This window comes from Phacochoerus africanus, chromosome X (genome assembly GCF_016906955.1).
Source record: "Phacochoerus africanus isolate WHEZ1 chromosome X, ROS_Pafr_v1, whole genome shotgun sequence".
Classification (NCBI taxonomy): domain Eukaryota; kingdom Metazoa; phylum Chordata; class Mammalia; order Artiodactyla; family Suidae; genus Phacochoerus; species Phacochoerus africanus.
This window is the reverse complement of record NC_062560.1, coordinates 100,976,716-101,001,075: the sequence shown is the minus strand read 5'-3', so window position 1 is coordinate 101,001,075 and position 24,360 is coordinate 100,976,716. Positions and strand designations below refer to the sequence as shown.

Sequence of the window (24,360 nt, the reverse complement as noted above, 5' to 3'; positions counted from 1 at the left end):
AGACTCTCACATTTCAAAAATCCAAAAATTTCCCAGCTGCCACTGATTGACATTTAAGTCCTAACTAAGTCCACATATTGCTTGAAAATTTAGAATGTTTGTGAGGAGGGGTCGTTCCCCCTGGAGAGTTGCTCAGTTTGTATAATGACAGCGCTGGCTTCTAGTTTTTAGGGAGTTGATGAGTATCGTGACTTTCTCTGTGGTGGTCAGATTTGGGGCATTAGTTTCCAAAAGCAATAATCTTCTTGACCTTCCTTTTACATCACAGAAATAGAACTGTTATTTTCTGCTCTTTGGATATAGACAAAGAAGTGGTGATGCTTTAAGTCATTTGAGGAGATGCTTGGGAGTAAGAATATGTAAGCCCTCTTAAAGGAAAAGACTTTCAAGAGATGATTTCAGGGCCCAGCTTGCATAAACCAGAATCTAAAATGTTATAACGGACCATTCAGGCAACACTCAAGTTTATAAAAAGGGATTTATTCCCTCATTTTGTAGGGAGCATGTTTGGAATTTGGCATTTGATTTCTCACAGAATCAATGCTATTTCTGATTAGGCATCACGGTGGGCCTACAAAACCCTAATTTATGTTACACTTATGATTTTTTTCTCTTAAGCTTTATAAAGTTTGTTTGTTTATTTTGCTTTTTTAGGGCCACACCTGTGGCGTATGAAAGTTCCCAGGCGAGGGGTTGAATCGGAGCTGCAGTTGCCAGCCTACATCACAGTCACAGCCACACCAGATCCGAGCCGCATCTGCGACCTACACAGCAGCTCATAGCAACTGAGCTTAACCCACTGAGAGGGGCCAGGGATGGAACCTGCGTCCTCATGGATACTGATCGGGTTCGTTACTGCTGAGCCACCATGGGAACTCCTGAAGTATATTTAAACATACAACATACCTTCAAAAGATTTCAAACACTTAGGAATCTAACCAGTCTGGCCCATATTTAGAAACTCAGCTGGGGCTTTGTATTTTGCTTAATCCCCCAAATGCACCACCATGAAATTGACCAACCATGGGAGGGAGTGGTGCAGTGGAACTCGGAATGCTTCAGGAGTCAAAATGCACCTCCCGTGAAGAGGAGGTACATGGAGAAGCTCCAGACATGAACTGGCCATAAACAGCCAGATGGAGCCCGAGCTGGGAGCAGCTGGGAGCAGGGGAACTGGCTTTTCAATCAGTCATGCTGGAACTCAGAGTGAGGAAAGCTCCCACAGAGCCCCTGCAGCTGCCGACCTGCCCCAGCAAGATGAGGGGCAAGTGGGGAAAGCAGAGTTAAGTTCATTAAGATACCAACTGATTGGCATAACCACCAGCAAAATCCAGACTGGGAAACTATTAATCAAAAATAGCCTAGGTGGGGAGTTCCCATGGTGGCTCAGTGGGTTAAGAACCTGACTAATATCCATAAGGATTCAGGTTTGATCCCTGGCCTGGCTCAGTGGGTTAAGGAGCTGGTGCTACTGTGAGCTGTGGTGTGGGTTTAAGATGCAGCTTGGGAGTTCCGTCATGGCACAGTGGTTAGCGAATCCGACTAGGAACCATGAGGTTACAGGTTCGGGTTCGTTCCCTGGCTTCACTCAAGGGGTTAAGGATCCGGCATTGCCGTGAGCTATGGTGTAGGTTGCAGATGCGGCTCGGATCCCGAGTTGCTGTGGCTCTGGCGTAGGCCGGTGGCTACAGCTCCGATTCAACCCCTAGCCTGGGAACCTCCATATGCTGCAGGAGCAGCCCTAGAAAAAGGCAAAAAGACAAAAAATAAAAATAAAAATAAAATAAATAAAATAAAACTCATTAAAAAAAAAAAAGATGAAGCTTGGATCTGGCATTGCTGTGGCTGTGGTGTAGGCCAGCAGCTGCAGGTCAGATTCAACCCCTAGCCTGGGAACCTCCATATGCTGTGGGTGCGGCCCTTAAAAACAAACAAACAAACAAAAAAGATGTCAGGTAAAAAAATAGCCTGGGTGTTTCACAGATAAAGGATAAGGGAGAGAGAGGAATGGAGGAGAACCTGTAGATTAACAGAAACTTAAAAACAGATCTAATTTTTAAAACAGGCAAGGCTAAAACATAGTGTCTAGAGATGTACATGTAGATGACAAAACGTTTTTTTTTTTAAGGGTCGCACCCACGGCATATGGAGGTTCCCAGACTAGGGGTCCAATTGGAGCTGTAGCCACCGGCCTACGCCACAGCCACAGCAATGAGGGATCCGAACTGCATCTGCAACCTACACCACAGCTCGCGGCAATGCTGGATCCTTAACTCACTGAGCAAGGCCAGGGATCGAACCTGCATCCTCATGGAGGCGAGTCAGATTCGTTTCCATGATGGGAACTCCTAAAACTTTTTTTTAAGACAAGGAAGTGATTACTATAAAAGTCAGTTGTTATGTATTACAGATAAAGCTTATGACCTGTGCAGCGCACATGGAAGGGCTTCTGGGATAATTGATACAGTTCTATATTTTCTTGATCTGATCATGGTTATAAGCCATGATCCGTGTAGTTTTCCTTATCTGTTTTACTTTACAATAAAAATCATTGGAAAAAAAAAAAAAAGCAGGCGAAGGGTATACCCATGGAGTCAGAGCACTGAGCAACTACTGGGGGCTTGACATGGTTGCTGGAGCTTTTAAAGGCAGGGAGAGGAAAGAGCATTCCCATGGATGGAGTGGACTGGAGAAGGAAGAGATGGATACGAAGGCAGTGAGAAAAGATGAATCTAAGGATTCAAAGCTTGAAGAGGATGGGACTACTTTGAAGTAGCTTTCAGCAGAATTCTGGGATGAGGCTGCTATTCCTCATCTAGGGAGCAGAGATTAAGGATGCTTGTGGCAGTGCTGCCCCAAATATGATCTGGGGCCAGAAACAAGTGTTCCACATGTTTTTGTTCCATTTCAAAAGCAGAATGTCAGCAACCTGCCTTAGGATGTTATGAGTTACTGGAATTCCTGTTGTGGCTCAGAGGGTTAAGGATCCACATAGTCTCTGTGAGGAAGAGGGTTCGGTCCCTGACCTCACTCAGTGGGTTAAGGATCCAGCGTTGGCGCAAGCTGAGGTGAAGTTCGCAGATGCAGCTCGGATCCTGCGTTGCGGTGGCTGTGGCATAGGCCAGCAGCTGCAGCTGCAATTCCACCCCTAGCCTGGGAACTTCCATATGTTGCGGTTGCCCCCTAAAAAGATTAAAAAAAAAAGATATTATGAGTTAATAATACATAGTCTGATATTTAATCAAAATTTTACCAGTATAGGTCAAATTTACACAGGATTCCTAGACCAAGAAACGCCTAATAAGCTGGGAAGAAGTTAAAAACAGACAGCCTGGGAGCTGGTAAGACAGAGGGTGCATGTTGGTGATCAGCAGCAACAGGGTGCAGGTTGGGATTTAAGGTCAGGGCGCTCTTCTTTAGGAATACTGGTAAGAGCAAAGCAGAGCCCCTGTTTCAGAGCAACTGAGGCAGCAGGGAAATTAAATAGATAGAAACTTAGGCACAGGAGTTCCCGTTGCGGCTCAGTGGGAATGAATCTGACTAGTATCCACGAGGACATGGGTTCGATCCCTGGCCTCGCTCAGTGGGTTAAGGATCCAGCATTGCCATGAGCTGTGGTGTAGGTCTCAGATGTGGCTCAGATCCTGCATTGCTGTGGCTGTGGCTTAGGCCAGCAGCTATGGCTCCAATTGGACCCCTAGCCTGGGAGCCTCCATATGCCATCAGTGGGGCTCTAAAAAGACAAGAAAGAAAGAAAGAAAGTGGGGGGAGAGAGAGAGGGAGGGAGGGAGGGAAAAAGGGAGGGAGAGAGAGAGAGAGAGAGAGAAAGGAAAGAAAAAGAAGAAGAAGAAGAAGAAGAAGAAAAAAGAAAAAGAAAGAAAGAAGGAGGAGGAAGAAGGAAGGAAGGAAGGAAGGAAAGGAATGAAAGAAGGAATGGAAGGGAAGTCAGGCCCTAAGCCTTCTGCGTCCTGCCTAAGTACGTCCTCCTTCCTATCCGTCCCGTCCTCCGTCCCGTAAGCTTGCGTTTCCTTTCCTCCGGTTCCTTCCGTCCGCCGTCCGCTCCGACTCCAGTCCCTCGCCCTTCCCCCCTTCCGCCCGGGCCTCCTTTCCTGCACTGCCGCCCTGCCGCCCCCTGTCCGCACGGATACAACCCAAAGCAAGAAAACAGAAGAAGAAGAGAAAAAGAAGAAAGAAAAACAAACCGCCCCGATGTAATGCAGTGCCCCACATTCTCATTCTCGTGTACAAGGCATAGTGTTATATACGGCAAGGTCAACAGCCAGGTTGACCGCATGTAGTCATTTTGACTTACAGAACTCAGGCTCCTCCATTTTCCCTTAATGAGTAAACAGGATTGATTCCTGAGCTTGGGGCAGACTTGGAGTGGGGTTGTGGGCAGTCAGGTGGCCCCAGCTGTGAAAATTATTTTACTCTTTCACTCCTTAATCAAATACAAATAAAACTCTGTTTTTGTGACTATTTTTTTTTTCCTCAAGAGATTTGATTTGATTTGGTTTTTATGTTAAGAATCCCTCCTGGATAGTGTGGCTTATCCCCTATTGCAGCACATCAGGAGGCTTATTGTGTCTGGGTGTCTCACTTATAATATTAAGATTGAGCAGCAGGGAGCCAGGTAGTGTAGGGCTGATTCCTGTGTTACGAAGGAAGCTCTTCAACCTTTAACCTAATGATTTCAGGGTCTGGTGCTGATCATTGCCTGCATCCATTATGTCATTAAAGGTAGGAGATTGGTGATTTTCCAGTGTTGTGCTGCATTTTTAAGCTAGAATTCTATTTTTTTTTTTTTTTTTAGGGCTGCACCTGCAGCATATGGAGGTTCTCAGGGTAGGGTTCAGATTAGAGCTGCAGTGCCTGGCCTACACCAGAGCCATGTCTGCGACCTACACCACAGCTCATGGCAACACCAGATCCTTAACCCACTAAGCGAGGCCAGGGATCGAACCCATGTCCTCATGGATCCTAGTCTGGTTCGTTAACCACTGAGCCACGAAGGGAACTCCCAAGCCAGAATTCTATTAATGAAGGAATTTCCCTCAACTATGTGAATATCCTGAAATACAGTTCTTGGAGACACGGTAGGACAACTACTTGATTCTTGCTTTTTACCTATTTTCAGAATGATTTGGTGACCTAGTAAGTGCCAATGGTGACTAACCTTTTTTTATTATCTCATTACGAATTCATAGATTTGTATATATTTCATGTGCTTCAGGAAATCACACTGATTTTTTCACTTTGATACTCAAATTGTTCCATTTTAGGCCAGTGAGAGCCCCTTTAACGTTAATTCCTGAGGCCTTTTAACATGACCATAATAGTTGTTGATGACTTGCTTTCTAGCACAAGGAGACATCCCAGGCTGATCTAGTACAGCTCCTGCCCCAGAAATGGAGTCAGGCATTTCTCTAAGGAATCCTGGTTTTATTCAGTGAGGAATGATACTCAGAGATTACAATTTTCCAGGATGCTTATTGCTATGAGGTGGCCATTGCTTCTAGGTCTTATCAGTGGTCAGGCTAGAAATTACCTTTTTGTTTTAAAAAATGAGTTAAGAGTTCCTGTCGTGGCTCAGTGGAAATGAATCTGACTAGTATCCTTGAGGACACAGGTTCGATCCCTGGCCTTGCTCAGTAGGTTAAGGACCGGGAGTTGCCGTGAGCTGTGGTGTGGGTCACAGACATGGCTTGGATCCTGTGTTGCTGTGGCTGTGGTGTAGGCCAGCAGCTGTGGCTCTGATTAGACCCCTAGCCTGGGCACTTCCATAAGCCTCAGATGTGGCTCTAAAAAGAAAAAAAAAAAAGAGAGTTATAGTGATATTTCCAATTCAAACTTAAGAAAAAAGGATTTTTACTTAACTTCTTCGAATTTATACTTCTATCTCCTTTCTCTTATTTTGAACATCTTGGTTCTTAGAATTGACGTAGTTACCTATAATTGTTCCAAACTAAAAATAATGACATTACCTTTAACAATAAAACTACTGAATGCAGTTCAGAATTTGTTTGAAGAATATATCCAGTTTGGGGTATACAGTGAAATTTCTGTATTTTAAAGTCAACTTGAAATAATTCTCTTCTCTATGTGGGTTTGTCACCAATTTAGTATAAAGTTAAGCTTGCTTCAATTTGCTTTTTACTTTTAGGGTTTTTTCCTTTTGATTAATTTTGTTACAAAGTCAAAGTATATAACAAGGTATATTTAAGGAAGTCTCAAGGCTACCCTCTCTCTTCTAACTTGACCCCTCCCTCCCCCTTTATTAGTAATTGTTTTAGTCCAACCTTTGTTTCTCTTTGAAAATATAAGTGGACTGGGAATCTGGGATTAATAGATGCAAACTACTGCCTCTGGAATGGATAAGCAATGAGATCCTGCTGTACAACACTAGGCACTGTATCTAGTCACTTATGATGGAACATGATGGGGGATAATGTGAGAAAAAAAAATGTATGTATGTATGTGTGACTGGGTCACCTTGCTGTACAGTAGAAAATTGACAGAAAACTGTAAACCAGCTATAATGGGAAAAAAATAAAAGTCATTTTAAAAAGAGAAAATATAAGTGGATGAGTGTATGTGTGTTTCCCTTTAGAGTTGGCTACTCAAAAAGTGGCATACTACAAGCATTGTTTTACCCTTGTTTTTTCCCATAATAATAGATATGAGATAAATCATATCAGTTTATAGAAGTCTTCCCTATTCTTTTATTTTCTTAAACAGCTGTATGGTACCCATTGTGTGGATGTACCATAGTTTATTCAAGCCATCCCTGATTTATGAACATTTAGTTTATTTCTGGTCACTTGCTACTACAAATAATGCTGCATTGAATCCATATGCTATTTTATATTTTGTTCGTATATCTTTGTTGGTGATAACATGGATATAATTTTGAATGTGAGCTTCAGTTGAGCAAGACTAGTTTCATATGCTAGTGGCTGGTCAATAATAAGCGTTCTTTGGAGTTCCTGTCGTGGCTCAGTGGTTAACGAATCCGACTAGGAACCATGAGGTTGCGGCTTCCGCCCCTGGCCTTGCTCAGTGGGTTAAGGATCTGGCGTTGCCGTGAGCTGTGGTGTAGGTTGCAGATGCGGCTTGGATCCCTCATTGCTGTGGCTCTGGCGTAGGCCAGTGGCTACAGCTCCGATAGGACCCCTAGCCTGGGAACCTCCATATGCCGCGGGGAGCGGCCCAAGAAATCACAAAAAGACAAATAATAATAATAATAATAAGCGTTCCTTGCTAATCTAGTACTGCCGTCTGCTATAAAGGGGGGAAATCCTGAAGGTAGTAGGTGTGTTCGCAGGTAACTTATAACTCACTGCCTCTCAGCATTACTCAAAAACATCATACCCACTCCAGTCTCTGGACTTTTTTTTTTTTGTCTTTTTGCCTTTTCTTGGGCCGCTCCCGTGGCATATGGAGGTTCCCAGGCTAGGGGTCGAATCGGAGCTGTAGCCACCGGCCTACGCCAGAGACACAGCAACGCGGGATCCGAGCCGCGTCTGCAACCTACACCACAGCTCACGGCAACGCCAGATCCTTAACCCACTGAGCAAGGCCAGGGATCAAACCCGCATCCTCATGGTTCCTAGTCGGATTCGTTAACCACTGCGCCATGACGGGAACTCCTAGTCTCTGGACTTTTGCTCTTCCACAGCCCACTTGGCCCAGAAGACTTCTCTCCTTCATGAATTCCAATTTGAACATTTACTGTCTTTATGCCCATTTCCTCTGACCTTTGAACGTTTTTAAAACTGTTAAGTTTTTAGTTCGAATATTTAAGAGGATGCTAATCTTCACCCTGCAATTAGGGTGTACAGCTGCTAGATGGCAGAAGTGTCTTGGTTATGTTCTCATGGTCCAAACCCCAAAGCATGGGCAACTTGGGCAAGTTTTTCTGAGCCAGTTTCCTCATCGGTAAATTGTAAGGAATGGGGTAGATGATTTCTAGTCTCTGTCCCTATCTTCTATAAGTCTAAATAATTTCCTAAATATTTCCAGTTTCCTCTGACCACTTCTTTTATTTCCTCTTGGCAAGAGAGATAAATGAGCTACAGGCTTTTCCTAGGCTGAGGGCATAATACTCAGTAATTACCACTATTTGAAGAGAAAAATTAATAAGAGAAGCCCTTTTCCATGTTATTCTTACCAGAGTGAAAATCCTCCTCTTGCTTATCCGTCATCTTTTTTTTTCTCTCTCTGGTAGCTACTGGCTAGGTATTACTTGAATCTATATTTGTTTCATTTGATGCTTTATTTACTTATTCAACAACAACGTGTGTGTGTGTGTGTGTGTGTGTGTGTGTGTGTGTGTGTTTCAGTTGTTGAATATATATGTATATATTTTTAGGGCCGCACCTGCAGCGTAAGTTCCCAGGCTGGGGGTGGAATCAGAGCTGTAGCTGCAGACCTACGCCAAAGCCACAGCAACACCAGATCTGAGTTGCATCTGCAACCTACACTGCAGCTTTCAGCAATGCTGGATCCTTAACTCACTGAGCAAGGCAGGGATCCACCCCACATCATGGATACCAGTCAGGTTCTTTACCCATTGAGCCACAAAGGGAACTCCTGCCATTTTTTTGTTTTGTTAAGTGAGGGTGTTAAGAAAGGACAATTGCCACCAAAAAATAAGGAACATTTCAGTGCCAAGAAAAGAAACTGTAACAGAAATACTCATGAGAGATTTGTAGTAAAGAAATTCTTTTAAACTGAACATAAATTTAGTCAGGAAACATTCTGGGTTTTTTTGTTTGTTTTGTTTTTATTTTTACATCTTGCCTTGTGAAAACATTGTCACAGACTAATGAAAGTCTGTGGACCGGTGTTTACGAATCACCATTTTAGGATGGTAATTTTATTTTGTGTTTTATTCTGACTCATGTTTCCATTGTGCTAGGCTTCAAGAAATAATCCTCAAACTCAATTGAAGTCTATCCTTGGAGTTAATGCGTTTTAACAAAAGCATTATTGTTTTGACTGAGGAGGTGGTGTGTTATGCTGAGAGTGACACTGATGAAGTAAAAATGGCTTTGTACACAGTTAAGTGTTTGTAGCCCAGATTTTACAGATGATGACAGAGACACGGAGCCGTTAAGTGAGTTAGTACCCTCAACACAGTGAGTCAGTAAAACAGACAAGAATAGAACAAGACTCTGGACTTTTAGGACGTATAACCACTCAACCACAATCAGAAATTAGAAGAGATTAACTATGTGATTTTCAGTCGCTTTGGCTGACTCATTACCCTAATGATACAGCATAATTCTTCTAACAGATATGTATGAGTTTATACCTTAGTCCCAGGCTGAAATTAGCTTTATCCCTGTTACACTTGGCTGTGGGATAAATTCACATTTTGCACTAGCAAGTGAGCAGACAGTAAATTTTAGCCATGGTCTTCTAATGTCCCCCTTAATAAAATTCTGTGATGATGCCCGGACACACAGGATCTTGACAATCAGTGATGCAAACAGGACTCATTCTGAAGGGCCTCCCCTCAGCTGAGAGATCCTAGAATTCTGTGATTTACATCTTCTGACATACAGGCCAATACCAGGTCAATTAGATCAGGGGTTAGCCATTTTAACCAGATTTTCTAAAGATTTTGTGCATATTGAGTGTCCAAAGCCATTTTTCTTCAACAGTGGAGTCATAGGGGAGATTTTTTTAAGTTTGATTTTATATTTTGTTGTAAAAATCATGAGAGTTTGCAAGGAACCACATTAGAGCCCATTACATATTATTATAAGTAATCTCATATAATTCTTTCTAATCCTAATCTACTCATCTTTGGAGATTAAATGTTATCCCCTTTTTTAAAAGGAAAAAAGCCTAGGCTTAGAGTGGTAAAATTCCAAGTGGCCTTAAAGGACTGTCAGGCTGTCAGCAGATGGAGTTGTTAGACAGTGACTAACACCACGTAATCCCAGCCCTAGTCATCAGAGAAGATGGGCCCTTTAACGTTAGGAGAGGCCGAAAGAGAGGAACTGAACTAAAAACCTGGCCAAGACCTACAGGCCTTGTTGACACAACCTCACTTCGCAGGAGAAGTCCTTGCGGCTATTGGGTGTGACTGGGCTCCTACCTCGCCTTGGTTTACACTGCCCCGGCTCTTTGGGGGTCTGCAACAGCCCTGAGCCTACGTTTCCTGGACTGGTGTGCTTTATCAAGTAAGGGAGCACTCATTTGGTTTACGTTCATGACTTGTCTCACTCCCCAAGTGGCTGTCTCACTCCCATTCACTCTCTCTCTCTCTTTTTTTTTTTTTTGGCTTTTGTCTTTTTATGACCACACCCGCGGCATATGGAGGTTCCCAGGCTAGGGATCTAATTGGAGCTGTAGCCGCTGGCCTACGCCACAACCACAGCAACATCGGATCTGAGCCGAGTCTGCAACCCACACCACAGCACACGGCAATGCCTGATCCTTAATCTACTGATCGGGGCCAGGGATTGAACCCGCATCTTCATGGATCATAGTTGGGTTCATTAACCACTGAGCTACAAAGGGAACACCCCACTCTCTCTCTCTCTTTTTTTAATTTACCTAACATGAATCTCAGTTCGGCTTAGTGGGCACTAGCCACAGCTTCTATTTGCTTATGTCAGCTTAAGAATCTTCTGTTGGCATCCTTACCTTGAACCTACCTATTCACTCTCCCTATTCACTCTCACCTCTTCAAGCTGTCTTCCCTTCATCCTAGTTCTGGGCCTTATATAGTTTCCAGTAGGTTTGGGATTAGAATTGATTATATAACTCATATCTAGTCTTTGACATTTATTCATTCATATCCATTCATTCAAAATATATTCATTGTCTACTACTCAATATTCATTGAGTGATGGAAGCGCTAAGGATAAAACAATGTGTAAGACAGCCATGGTCCCTGCTCTCATGGAGTTTAAAATTTAGCAAGAGAGACAGCCATTAATCTAATAATCATAGATATGAACATATAAGTACAAATCAATACCAATTCTCTCTGAAGGAAAGAAACATGTTTTATGAAAGCATATCAAAAAGTAAGTTTGCCTCAAATAGGAGTGGAGTTGGAGTCAGGAAAGGCTCCCCCTTAAAAAAGAAGATGGGAGTTCCCACTGTGGTGCTATAGGTTAAGAATCTGACTACAGCAGCCTGGGTCACTGTGGAGGCGCAGGTTTGATCTCTGGCCTGGTGCAGTGGGTTAAAGGATCTGGTGTTGCTGCTGTTGCAGTGTAGGTCGCGGCTGTGGCTTAAATTCAATCCCTGGCCCAGGAACTTCCATATGCTGTGGGTTTGGCCATAAAAGAAAAGAAAGGAAAAGAAAAAAGCTGGAGCTGAGATTTGCAGAAGTACTTATGAATAGATGAGGCCAGGGTTGTGTGGGGGCCCATTAGGGTGTTCCTGGAAGGCCATCTGTAATAGGGAGCAAAACTGGCTAAGGGCCTCAGCTGGCACTTCCCTTGGGCTGTTCCCTCCCATGATGGCATACGGTGGCAATACTAAGGCAGATATATGGACGCATTTGTTGGCCAACTTTGACTCAGGGTCTTCCAAAAGTTTCCTGAGACTTCGCGGTAGTCTGGACTGCTTCCATCCAACTTCCTCCTCCCTCCCTAAGGGTCAGGCTCCATCACAGCTCCCTCTCTATTCTCTTTCACACAATCGTTTCTCCTAACAAAGTCTTTCCATGTGTAATCTTGTCTTGACGTGCTTCTTGGAGATGTGGAATAACGTCAGTAGAGTGGGTATTTGAGATACAGGAAACAGCGTTTATTTTCTAGGCCTCGATTTGACTTGCTAAGAAAACCAAAAGCTGTGAGCCTTCAAAAAACTTAATTATTGGTAGCTGTATACATAAGACCAGATTATCAGGAGTCAAGTCAGAAGGGGTGAGGAGGAAGACGGGGGCTGGCAGCATGCCCTGCCATTCCCTTTTGCCATCCAAAGGGTGAGGAAAAGTCTCTAAGCAGGCATCTTGGGAGTACTATTATCTTTATTTCCCACCATCTCGCATGGCTGGCTCTGGTTTGTCTACCTGGCTACAGATGTCACGCTTTTGCTCCACATTGAGTTGCTATAATTACCAGGGGAGGAAATATGGGTAACACAGTAGTGAATCTGGAATCCAGGCTTTACCTCTTTCCTAGATTATCTTATTCAGAGTCTGTCTTCCAGCTTCCACAAATCTCATTTTTCTTGGTCTGGGCCTTTCTACAAGTTCTTTGCCATATCTTTTGTCTTTCTAAACCTGAAATATTTTATTTTCCTCACTCAGTTAAAATGCCCTTGTGTTTTTTTTAGCCCTCATTCTTGATGAGGCCGAGAATGTTCTAAAAAGCATCAGACCAGAGATGGAACCTCAACTCAACCACTTCCTACGTGTGAGACTTTGTGGAAGTTATTTATGAGCCTCGGTTTTCTTATTTATAAAATGGAGATAACATCCCCTGCCTCCCAGCATAGTTGATAGGATTAAATGAGTTACGGTATATAAAAAGACCTAGTACATAGTAAATATAGAAAATATTAGTTCCCTTTTGGAGTTCCCATCATGGTGTAGTGGAAACGAATCCCAATAGGAACCACGAGGTTGTGGGTTCGATCCCTGGCCTCGCTCAGTGGGTTAAGGATCCGGTGTTGCCGTGAGCTGTGGTGCAGGTCACAGACATGGCTTGGAACCCAAGTTGCTGTGGCTGTGGTGTAGGCTGGCAGCTGTAGCTCTGATTCGATTCCTAGCCTGGAAACCTCCATATGCTGTGGGTGTGGCCCTAAAAAGAAAAAAAAAAAAAGCAAGAAAATATCAGTTCCCTTTTAGCTCCCATACCATCCTTCCTCTTTGCATTCTTTCTTCCCTGGATGCCTGGTGCCCACAGCAGATTTCTCCTTCCCAAGGCCATGAGAGCCTTGGGAGAGCTATTTCCTTTTTATCTTTCCACCTTCCATTTATCCGAGGGCAATTAGGCCCTTTCTCTTATTCGTTACCTTTTATTATTCAAATCTTTGGTGCATTCAAAACTCATGTAGGAGTTCCCATGTGTCTCAGTAGGTTATAGATCTGGCATTGTCACTGCTGTGGTGCATTTTTGATCCCTGGCCCAGGAACTTCTGCATGCCACAGGCATTGGCAACCCCCTACCCCCACCCCCCAAGACAGAAACACAATAGCAACAAAAAACTCATATAAAAGGATTCAACATGGAAGTTCCCATCATGGCTCAGCGGTTAATAAACCGACTAGCATCCATGAGGACGTGGGTTTGATCCCTGGCCTCGCTCAGTGGGTTAAGGATCCAGTGTTGCCGTGAGCTGTGGTGTAGGTCACAGACTCGGCTCAGATCGTGCATTGCTGTGGCTGTGGTGTAGACCTGCAGTTGTAGCTCCAATTGGACCCCTAGCCTGGGAACCTCCATATGCCTCAGGTGCGGCCCTAAAAAGACAAAGGCACACACACACACACACACACAAAAGACAAAGACAAAAAGGCCCAAAAAAAAAAAAAAAAAGGGATTCAACTCATCATAGAGACAGGGAGTTTACAGGGCCACAGAATGAAAAAATTGCAAATTACCGATTAGACTCCATTCATCCATTAATTCACCTAATATATCTTGACTTTAGGTCTCTGCTGTGTGAAGCATAAGTATCCCAAGGCTTACTTTTTCAGGATAGATCATAGCATAGAATGGGGAGCAATATAAAATTTGTCAATCAAATATCAGAATTCTAAAATCCCACATCCCACTAGAAAGAATGTCATACTGGTCATTTGATCTCTCCTTAGGCCCTGATGTCCCATGATGCTGTGGGAGTCTGCTTTTCCACTACAGTTTTTCCACTACCTAGCTACGTCAAATTGGACAAGTTACTTAGCCTCAAAGACTCTGTTTTTTCATTTGCAAAATGAAGTGGCTACAGATATTTCCCCCCAGAAGCTGTTATGAGGATTAAATGAACTGACCTGTATAAAGTGCTTAGCACAATGCGGGGCACATAAAAAGTACCCACTATGCATCCCCTTTCACTGGCATTACCACTGGCATTATTATTCAGGTGAGGTGAGCCCAGATTTTAAATATTCGCACCATTTTCCCTTTTCATTTGGAGGCGGACAGGGATGACAAATATGAGTGCCAAGTCTACCACTTGGTAGCAATGAAAACTTCGGTAAGTCATTTAATACTGCTAAACCACGATTTTCAGATCTGTAAAATGGGGAGACTAATGGCCCCTAGTTCATAGGACTGTTGGGAATATTACATGAGATAATGGGGAAGGCACCTAGTCCAGTGCCTGGAAAAACACAGTAAACACTCATTCAAAGTTAGCTATTAGAATTACAAAGTTAGTTTCCTTTCTTCTTTTTCCCCCTTTTTCTTCTCCTGGCCACACCTGCGGTCTATGGAAGTTCCCAGGCCAGGGATCGAATCCAAGCCACTGCTGCAACCCACACCACAGCTGTGGTAATATTGGATCCTCAACCCACTGAGCTTGGACTGGGGATTGAACCCATGCAGCCTCAGACAAAGCCAGATCCTTAACCCACTGTGCCACGGCAGGTACTCCAGTTTCCTCTCTTCTTACTCCCCATTTCCATCTCCTATTTCTGGGGTGGGGCTCTGTTCAGAGGAAGCAAATAAATAAATATGCCTGATAATCAATCTCTTTATCCCTAGAAAGATATACCCTATGTAGGCAATTAGTCCCCCTCTGGCTAAATCTCTCCATTTCAGCCTATGCCCTGGGCTTTGTCTTTTATCCCCAAAGTGTTCATCAATTTTGTTTTACTAAAAAGAAGAGCAGCATCCCCCCAAACACACACATACTCCTCAGGTAAATTCTGCTGCCTCCTCCCCCATATGGATTCTATACTTTTTGAAAAGCAACTTTCCTTTCATGCAATATAATAGGTCAGTAAATAGGAGATTTCATACATCACTATCAGATCAAGAGACCTCATGGACTACACTGTGTGTCCTCGACCCCTGCGCCAATTTCAATCTAGAAGCGCCTGTGACCCATTAATGTCAAATGCAATGTGCTCAGCCTCCTACACTCTCCGCCAGTCTGTCTGAGGATGCTTTGGCCTATCGATGCATTAAAGCCACTCTGATCTGCAGAAATCTTCAAGTCATCCTGTGTGCAGAGAAGGGGAGAAAAGAACATATGTAGTGGGGTGGGGAAGAGCAGAAATCAACTGAATTATAAAGCACTTACTTGCCAGGTTGTAAGAAACATTAAACTAAACAGCCTGAGCAGTCCATTTGCTGAAAAGACATTTAATTATTTCAGTGAGAACTAGTTAGAGATGAGAGCCCATAAAATAAACAAAGAGATACTAGCGTTTGATTTTAATGTCTTTCTATTTTGCCATAGGCCACAATTTAATTAAAATTTCTGAATAGAAAGTCGACACATTCTCCTCCCTAGCAGCCAGACAGTAGAGATAAAACATCCCCAATATCTTCCTGGAATTTTGGATGTTTTTAGCTCAATGCCCAAAGCTAGGCGATCTCTGCCAAATGTCCCCCTCCACCCTGCCCCACCCGCTGATGAGAGATGTTTGTGCTCGTTAAGCTCCATGTTTTAAATCTGGGCCAAGTGCCCACGGGTCATAGAAACTTTGCTATTTATTTTAGGGGAAAGTGCAGAACTGATTATTGAAAAACTGATCTAAAGAGGTGGAGGCAATTGTGGGTGTTGGGGAGAGACGTGTTTTATTGTTGTGATTTTCATTGGTAGAGCAAGCACTGAGTCAGAATTTTGGTTCTGGATTCTAGTCCCGGCTCTAAAAATTTGTTTTAAACTTCTCAATACCTCAACTTTGCCATCCGTGAAATGGGATAGGATAGGCTGCTGATCCTTCACGGTCCCTCCAACTCTGTTCCATGTCTCTCATACTGTAAGGCCAATGTGGCTGTAGCATAGACATGGCCACACAGCCAAATAGTTTGGAGATGGCAGTGGTTCTTCTGACGGTGGTAATGGGGTTCCAGAAGGAATTACACACATCAACACATCTATTTTTGGTTAACATCCAATAACTAGAGCAATGGCTGGCTCATAGTAGGTACCCAACATTTATTGGCCAACCATATAACTCTTTCATGAGTGTTTCAGCTCTAAGCTTTAATAACCTAGCTTCCAAGTGCACATTGTGCAGATGTTTAAGATGTTTCAGTGTACTTGGGGAGAAAATGTGCTTAAGAAGTATTATGTTAGCATGATGGAGGATAATGTGAGAAAAAGAATGTATATATGTATGTGCGACTGGGTTACTTTGCTGTACAGTAGAAAATTGACAGAACACTGTAAACCAGCTATAATGGAAAAAATGAAAATCATTTTTAAAAAAGCAAAATTGATAAAGGAGTGGAGGCTAATTGAAAAAAAAGTATTCTGTTAATTTAGGGGCCATTAGTTAGTAAATTGCTACCATGAGGGATTTTTTAAAAATGTTATCTATATGCCCATCAATTTGGCAAAATCCTAGGGGCAGTAATCATTTGTATCTTACCTTAACACAGGTTGTGTGTTTTTATTTAACTTCATGGATATTAAAAATAAAGGCTTAAAGGAGTTCCTGTTGTGGCGCAGTGGAAACAAATCTAACTAGGAACCATGAGGTTGCAGGTTCGATCCCTGGCCTTGCTCAGTGGGTTAAGGATCCAGCGTTGCTGTGAGCTGTGGTGTAGATCGAAGACACGGCTTGGATCTGGAGTGACTGTGGCTGTGGTGTGGGCCGTTGGCTACAGCTCCGATTAGACCCCTAGCCTGGGAACCTCCATATGCCGCGGGTGTGGCCCTAAAAATACAAAAAAAAAAAAAAGGCATAAACAAACGATTTTTGTAGCAATCTAACTTTCCATTCATTTCTCTACATTTATAGCAAATGATAAATGCATTATTGATATATTTATTTTTTCTGTTCCACTTAGAGAGTTCAGGGAGCTGCTCTGACCCTAAGAAAAACCTTTATGTTGGACTTGTTTTGTGGCTCTTACATGGATGTCTTCTTGTGTCCTCACATGGCAGAAGGGGAAAAAGAGCTCTTGAGGGTCTTTTTTTTTTTTTTTTTTTTTTGGTCTTTTTAGGGCTACATGTGCGGCATATAGAAGTTCTCAAGCTAGGGGTTGAATCACAGCTCCAGCCACAGCAACACCCAATCCGAGGAATGTCTGCGACCTACACCACAGCTCACAGCAGCATGGATACCATTAGGGTTTTTTTGTTTTGTTTTTTTTTAACCACTGAGCCACAATGGGAACTCCTTAAGGGCCTCTTTTTTTTTTTTTTTTTTGTCTTTTTGCTATTTCTTGGGCCGCTCCCTCGGCATATGGAGGTTCCCGGGCTAGGGGTCGAATTGAAGCTGTAGCCATCAGCCTACACCACAGCCACAGCAACTCGGGATCCGAGCCGCGTCTGCAACCTACACCACAGCTCACAGCAATGCCGGATCGTTAACCCACTGAGCAAGGCCAGGGACCGAACCCACAACCTCATGGTTCCTAGTTGGATTCGTTAACCACTGCGCCACCACGGGAACTCCAAGGGCCTCTTTTATAAGAAGGGCACTAATCCCATTCATGACGACTGCCCTCATGATCTAATCACCTGCCTCAAAATACCATCACCTTGGGGGTTAGGATTTCAATGTAGGAATTTGCAGGGAGAGACAAACATTCAGCCTGTAGCAGATTCACTCTCCGATTATTCTATTTCTTTTCTTCCTGACTCTGGCTAAGCTTCTAAACTGGCTGCCTCTGCTTCCTCACTCCCCATTCACTCCTCAGTGCGGCGTCATCTCGCACTGGTACTGTTCTCGCTGACATCACCAAGGACCTCCATATTGTCAGACCAATGTATATCTTTCTTGTAACAGTTTACAGCTTATGAAATATTCACTACCCCCTCCTTGCAAAATCTTCCCTCTTTCAACTACTGTGACAATCTTCTGTCCTTGTTTTTTTTTTTTTTTTTTTTTTCTTGGCTGCATGCATGGCACACAGAAGTTCCCAGGCCAGGGACTGAACCCACACCACAGCAGTAACCAGAACACAGCAATTGCAATGCTTAACCCCCGAGCCATCAGGGAACTCCTTTTTTCTCTTACCTCTTAATTCATTCTCTGGCTCCTCTTCTTTGGCCGGAATCTTCATTGTTGTTGTTTCTCAAGGCTCTAAACTTGACCTTGTATTTTGTCCTGTATTATCTTCCTAGGCAGCCTAAACCACTACTATTTACATAGAGATGATGCCCTGGCCCCAAATCCTGCCTTCAGCCCAAATCACTCTCCTAAGCTCCAGACCTACATTTTCAACGTCCTTTGCAATATTTCCACCTGGATGTCTTATTGGTACCCCATCATGTCCCACGGATCATTTCAGTAGTCTTCAGTTTCACCGCTATCCTATTAAGCTCTCCACACTGCTAGCAGAGTAATTTTTTAAAAAATATGTAAATCGAATTGGGTCACTCTCAGCTCAGAATTATTTAGTGGTTCTTCATTGCTTGTAGTACTTCTTTTAGGGCACATATGGCCCTGCATGATCTTTACCTTTTTCTCTAGGTTCATCTCTCTGCATATCCATCCTTTTTTTCATTCAGCAACACTGGGCTACATGAATCGACTGATAATACCATGTCCTTTGATATAGTCAAGCCTGTGCTGAGGCTGTTTCCTTTTCTAAGTCAACTTAAGCCCAGCTTCCTCCAGAAGGTTTTCCATAACTCAGATTCTCCTTCCTCTAGTTTGCCATGGTGCCATGAATGGACCTTCATTATAGTAATGATTGCTTCTATGGTGTTATTGGATTTGATTAAATACTCATTTCCTAGTTTTAGAGATGAAGCAAGGAGAAGTCTTTCTTGTTAGGTGAGTGCATCTCTAGAGTGGGACACAGATTCCCAGCCTAGGGATAGAGGACAAGCAGGCTTTGATAATACCTTCCATTCTCCTGAGTTCTGTTGGGGAAGATAAGGGTACATTTCCTAACCAAGAGGGGGAGTAAGGGTGACATTTTATTTCTGTTCCAAGTAAGGCATGCTGTTAGCAGGGTCTCAGGTTAAGTGGAGCTGTCCTAATAATAGCCCATGGACTCTCAGCAAGGATGAGTGCTTTCGTGGCCATCTAGCAAAATGATAACCTTTTGTCTGTAGGTTCCCATCATGGTACAGGCTCTATTTATGTTCTGTTGCTTGGGATGTTCCTCCTTTTGGTGAATACTGGGTATTGTCTTTTTTTTTTTTTTTTGTCTTTTGTTGTTGTTGTTATTGTTGTTGTTGTTGTTGTTGCTATTTCTTGGGCCGCTCCTGCGGCATATGGAGGTTCCCAGGCTAGGGGTTGAATCGGAGCTGCAGATGCCGGCCTACACCACAGCCACAGCAACACCAGATCCGAGCCGCGTCTGCAACCTACACCACAGCTCACGGCGACGCCGGATGGTTAATCCACTGAGCAAGGGCAGGGACCAAACCCGCAACCTCATGGTTCCTAGTCGGATTCGTTAACCACTGCGCCACCACGGGAACTCCTGGGTATTGTCTTAATGGCCATTGGGAAGGAGGGGTAGCCAGACAAGTAGGGTCCGGGTAGCCTAAGCACGTGGAGGGTGACAAAATATTCAGTGGCTGGACCATTGAAGTGCATCAGGGGAGATCCAGCGTTTAGAGGCTAGAGTTCTCCAAACAAATATAACTCACCAGCACTTAAAAAAAAGCCTACATGAAAATCAAAATAGTGGTTACCTCATTGTCATAGAGTTGTGATTGATCTTATTGCACAAGGGAAGCATCTGGTGTGTTATTATATCTTGATCAGGCGGTAGTTACTTCAGTGTATACATAAGTAAAAATTTATTGAACCATTCACCTAAGATTTGTGCACTTTATTGTATGCATGTTATAGTCCAATAAAAAAGTATAAAAAATGACAGAGTTCCCTGGTGGCACATCGGGTTAAGGACTCAGTGTTGTCACTGCTGTGGCTTGGGTCACTGATATGGTTTGGGTTTGATCCCTGGCCCGGAACTTTCATATGCCATGGACACGACCAAAAAAAAAAAAAGTTTAAAAAATGGGCAGAAAAAAGTAGCCCATCACAATTTATATTTCAAACAAAGCATTGGCACATAAATTTAAACTGCTTTATTATAATCATGTTTTACTCAAGGCCTTGATGGGACAAATCGATGACCAAAGAAAGAGATTTCTTACAAAACGATATTCCCCTAGATGTGCTTAGGCCTCGGCAGAGACTCTTATCTCTTTACTTGCCCATCTCCCCCATTGTACTGCAAGCTTTTGAGCCTGGGATGCATGCCTTTCCTCTGTATATTCCACGTGTATAGCACAGAATAGCTGCTTAAATAATAGTTACTTCTGGAGTTCCTGCTGTGGCTCAACGGGATCAACGGCATCTTGGGAGTGCTGCGATGCAGGTTCAATCCCCAATCTGGCACAGTGGATTAAGGATCCAGTGTTGCCACAGCTGCAACCCAGGTAGAGACTTCGGCTCAGATTTGAACCCTAGCCTGGTGGCAACTCTGTATGCCTCAGGGTGGCCAAAAAATAAAAAATAAAATAAAATAAATAAATACTAGTTACCTCTACCATGGTTATAGTGTTTTCTGCAAAAGAGTAAAGCAAAGACTGCTTTCCGCGGCTGCTGCTAAGGGGCTCAGTCCTTCTGAGGAAGTTAAGGCCATGTTGCGGTGAGGCCCTCACTTCATCTGGCAACTAGCACCACGCCCGGCAGTCCCCACCTAGCATTCGTCCGCACCATGGCCTCCAGTCTCGAAGCTCACCTGCATCTACTCTGCCCTCATCCTGCACGACAGTCACGGAGGATAAGATCAATGCCCTCATTAAAGCAGCAGGTGTAAATGCTGAGCCATGCTGGCCAGGCTTGTTTGCAAAGGCTCTGGCCAAAGTCAACATCGGGAGCCTCATCTGCAATGTGGGGGCTGGTGGACCTGCCCCAGCAGCTGCTGCTGCACCAGCAGGAGGTCCTGCCCCAGCCACCACCACCGCCCCAGCTGAGGAGAAGAAAGTAGAAGTGAGAAAGAAGAATCTGAGGAGACTGGTGATGATATGGGCTTTGGTCTTTTTCACTAAACTTCTGTAACACATTCAGTAATAAAAAGCTGAGCTCCTTGCTGAAAAAAAAAAAAAAAGAGTAAAGCAAAGACTATCTTTCTTTTACCTTCTGCCATACTTTTCCATGTCCTTGTCCTCCATCTTGGTGCCCCTTTCACCTTCGGCTCCCTGCTGCTGTACCTGTAGCATCCACTCGCCTGGGAGAGGGGGCACTGTGCCTTTCACATAGTATTGTCCTTTTGCATTCATTAAACTCTTGCTTCCATTAAATTCCTGCAAGAGGAGTTCCTGTCGTGGCGCAGCAGAAAGGAATCCGACTAGGAACCACGAGGTTGCAGGTTCGATCCCTGGCCTCACTCAAGGGGTTAAGGATCCAGCATTGCCGTGAGCTGTGGTGTAGGTCGCAGACACAGCTCAGATCCCATGTTGCTGTGGCTGTGGTGTAGGCCAGCAGCTGTAGCTCCGATTAGACCCCTAGCCTGGGAACTTCCATACGCCAGATCTAAGCTACATCTGCAACCTACACTACAGCTCACGGCAACGCCAGATCCTTAACCCACTGAGCAAGGCCAGGGATCGAACCTGCGTCCTCATGGATGCTAGTTAGATTCATTTCCATTGGGCCATGATGGGAACTCCATGACTTCTTTTTTTTCTCTGCAACTTTTTAATGGTAGAAATTTTTGCAAAAGATGGGAGATACTTTTAGGCGGGATATTGTGCCCAGTTCTTTTCAAATCAGACCATGTAGTTGTTGTCCTAGTCTGTGTTCTTCTGAGAAGAGCCCTGGCTATCTGGCCTATAGGTTCCATGCAACCTGGGGCAACGTGGGTGATACAGCTTAGTCCTTTGCCTCTTGCTCTGCGGATTGGCAGTATAGTATAGATGCTAAAAGCAAAGACTCTGAAGCCAGATAGCTTGGGTTGGAAGTGCAGCTTTGCCATGTACTAATTGTGAAACCCCGAGCAAGTTTTCTTCTTTCTCTGTGCCGCAGCGTCCTCATCTGTGAAATGGGCAGTAATAGCAGTATTTACCTCATGTGAGGATTACATGATTTAATAGAGGTAAAGAGCTTAGAACAGTTCTTGTCACTGTAGGAAGTGCTACAGACGTGTTACCTATTATTGTCATTATTATTGGCAGTATTTGTATTATTTTATGTCTTTTTGGTGAGAACTGTGTTGGATACATGTGCCAATGGTCTCGGTAGGGTCTCAGGTGGGGTGAGAAATGGTGCCTTTAGGCAGATACATATATTGTTCCAGGAACCCAGCCTATGACCCCGTATGCACCTCAGGACTCTTGAAGAGCAGTTCTGCCAAGAGTCAGCGTACCTGGAGGCGCAGTTTACCTGGGCCACAGTGAAACTGACAGCACTAACGGCCTGAACCTAGCCAGTACCCAGATTGGGACTTAAACCCAGCCTAAACCCAGACTGGGACTTGAACCTGTGGTTTTAAATTAGAATCACTCGCCCAGTGTCTGGACTCACTGAGATTCAGGTTCTTCATGTCTCGGTGCAGAAGGAATTCAGCAAGAGACAAAGCAATAGGAAGAAAATAGATTTATTAAGATAGGACGCTTGTGAGAGGTGGAAGCGGGCAAGCAAGGAGGCTCTGCCCCGAGGATCTGGTGGGCTACAGTTTTATCCTCCAAGGGGCATGGGGATCAGAAAAGACCGCCTCTTCCTTTCTGGGAGTACTATCTCCTTCTTGGTATCCGGTAAGGTGTGTTTTCAAATCAGCAGAAGGGCGGTCCTCAAACTCCTGCCCTTGGTCTGAATCTGAATGCAGACCTTATCCCATCCCTCACCCAACGACCTGAGGCAATTCTCTTGCCTCCACTTAGTCAGGCAAGCCTGCCTTGTTCTGATGGCTTTTTTTGAGCAATTTATTAACCTACATTGGTCTCCCAATGTCCCCTAGGTTTCCCTCTCTACCTATGGTCCCTTACTGGGACTTCTACAACTACCTGTGCCTACCCCATCCCTATCAACAGTGAACAACTCGTAATTGTAATCATTGAATTACATGCTAGAGTGGTGCTGCTCTGGACTCAAAATGGCCAGATGTTTGCAACCTCCACATGTAAAGATTTATATTTAATTCTCTGAAATTTTCATGGCACCGATGTTCATTCATCCCGTGGGTGACTGGATGGGAAGCAAGCTCCCCTTTTGCAAAAGCTCTGGAAGGGTAGGCGTAATCACTGAGAAAGAGTGCTGGAAAATAAGAGAAGCACTCCCTTCATTGTCAGAGAGCAGGTGAGACTTGCAGAATCCTCACCTCATCCCTGGCTGTTCCAGGAAACCGAGCTCCCACTGATCTCTCTGCCTCTGATCACCTGCTAGCACTGACTGCCACTCAGTTTGGCACTTAATTATATACTGCCTAGGGTGAAATCTCCCCTCCCCAATTAGAGGCCTGCACCAAGAGTGGCCCTGTCCACCAAGCAAAAGCTTCAGGAGACAGTTGATATTTGAGAGGGAGAGTCCCAGCTTTAGGTTAACTACTTTTTCCCCAGGATCCTCTAAGCTATATGCCTGTACCCAGATCCTCAGATAAGCTACATAACTGGTTAGGTCTATAAGGATATATATAGGAAGGGGCACCCTGGCAGGGTAAGGGAACCCAAGAGAACTGCTCTGTCGTGTGGCTCCCAGTCTCCAGTTTTATGGCAATGGGGTTAGTTTCCAAGTTGTCTCCAGCCAATTGTCTTGCTTGGCCCAGGGTCCTTCTTGGTGGCGAGTGCACCTCTCAGCCAAGATAGATTCCAGCCCCAAGGATCCTGGGAGGTTGGCAGTCTCCTCTCTCTTCTTGGCCCCTCCCAAATCCTCCCTGTTAGCCTTCAGGGCGGCACCACTTTCCTTACCAGGGGCTCATCAGGGCCGTGGAAGCAACCATCGTCACGCTTGGCCAAGGTGGGCAGTTTTGGTCGATGGTCCCCTAACACAATTGCTTTAAACTCTTCCCCACCCCTTAAAATAGCCATTATAAAATTGTGTTTCATCACCAGTGTTAATTTGTGTTTATATTTTCCTTTTATTGTATTATGTTTTTAAGTGAAAAGTAGTTACAAATCCAAGATGGAAGGAGGGAGCATGTACATAAATCCTGTTTAATATTGCGTCTTTTTTTTTTTTTATCTTTTTAGGGCCACATCTGCAGCATATGGAAGTCCCCAGGCTAGGGGTCGAATCAGAGCTGCAGCTGCCAGCCTACACCACAGCCACAGCAACATGGGATCCGAGCTGCGTCTGTG

At 44.1% G+C, this 24,360-nt stretch overlaps 1 pseudogene; it reads left to right on the top strand.

The window, feature by feature from the left end:
- Positions 1–21,117, top strand: part of LOC125118107 (60S acidic ribosomal protein P1-like) — a 73,706-nt pseudogene extending 52,589 nt beyond the window's left edge.
- The last annotated feature ends 3,243 nt before the right edge of the window (positions 21,118–24,360 follow it).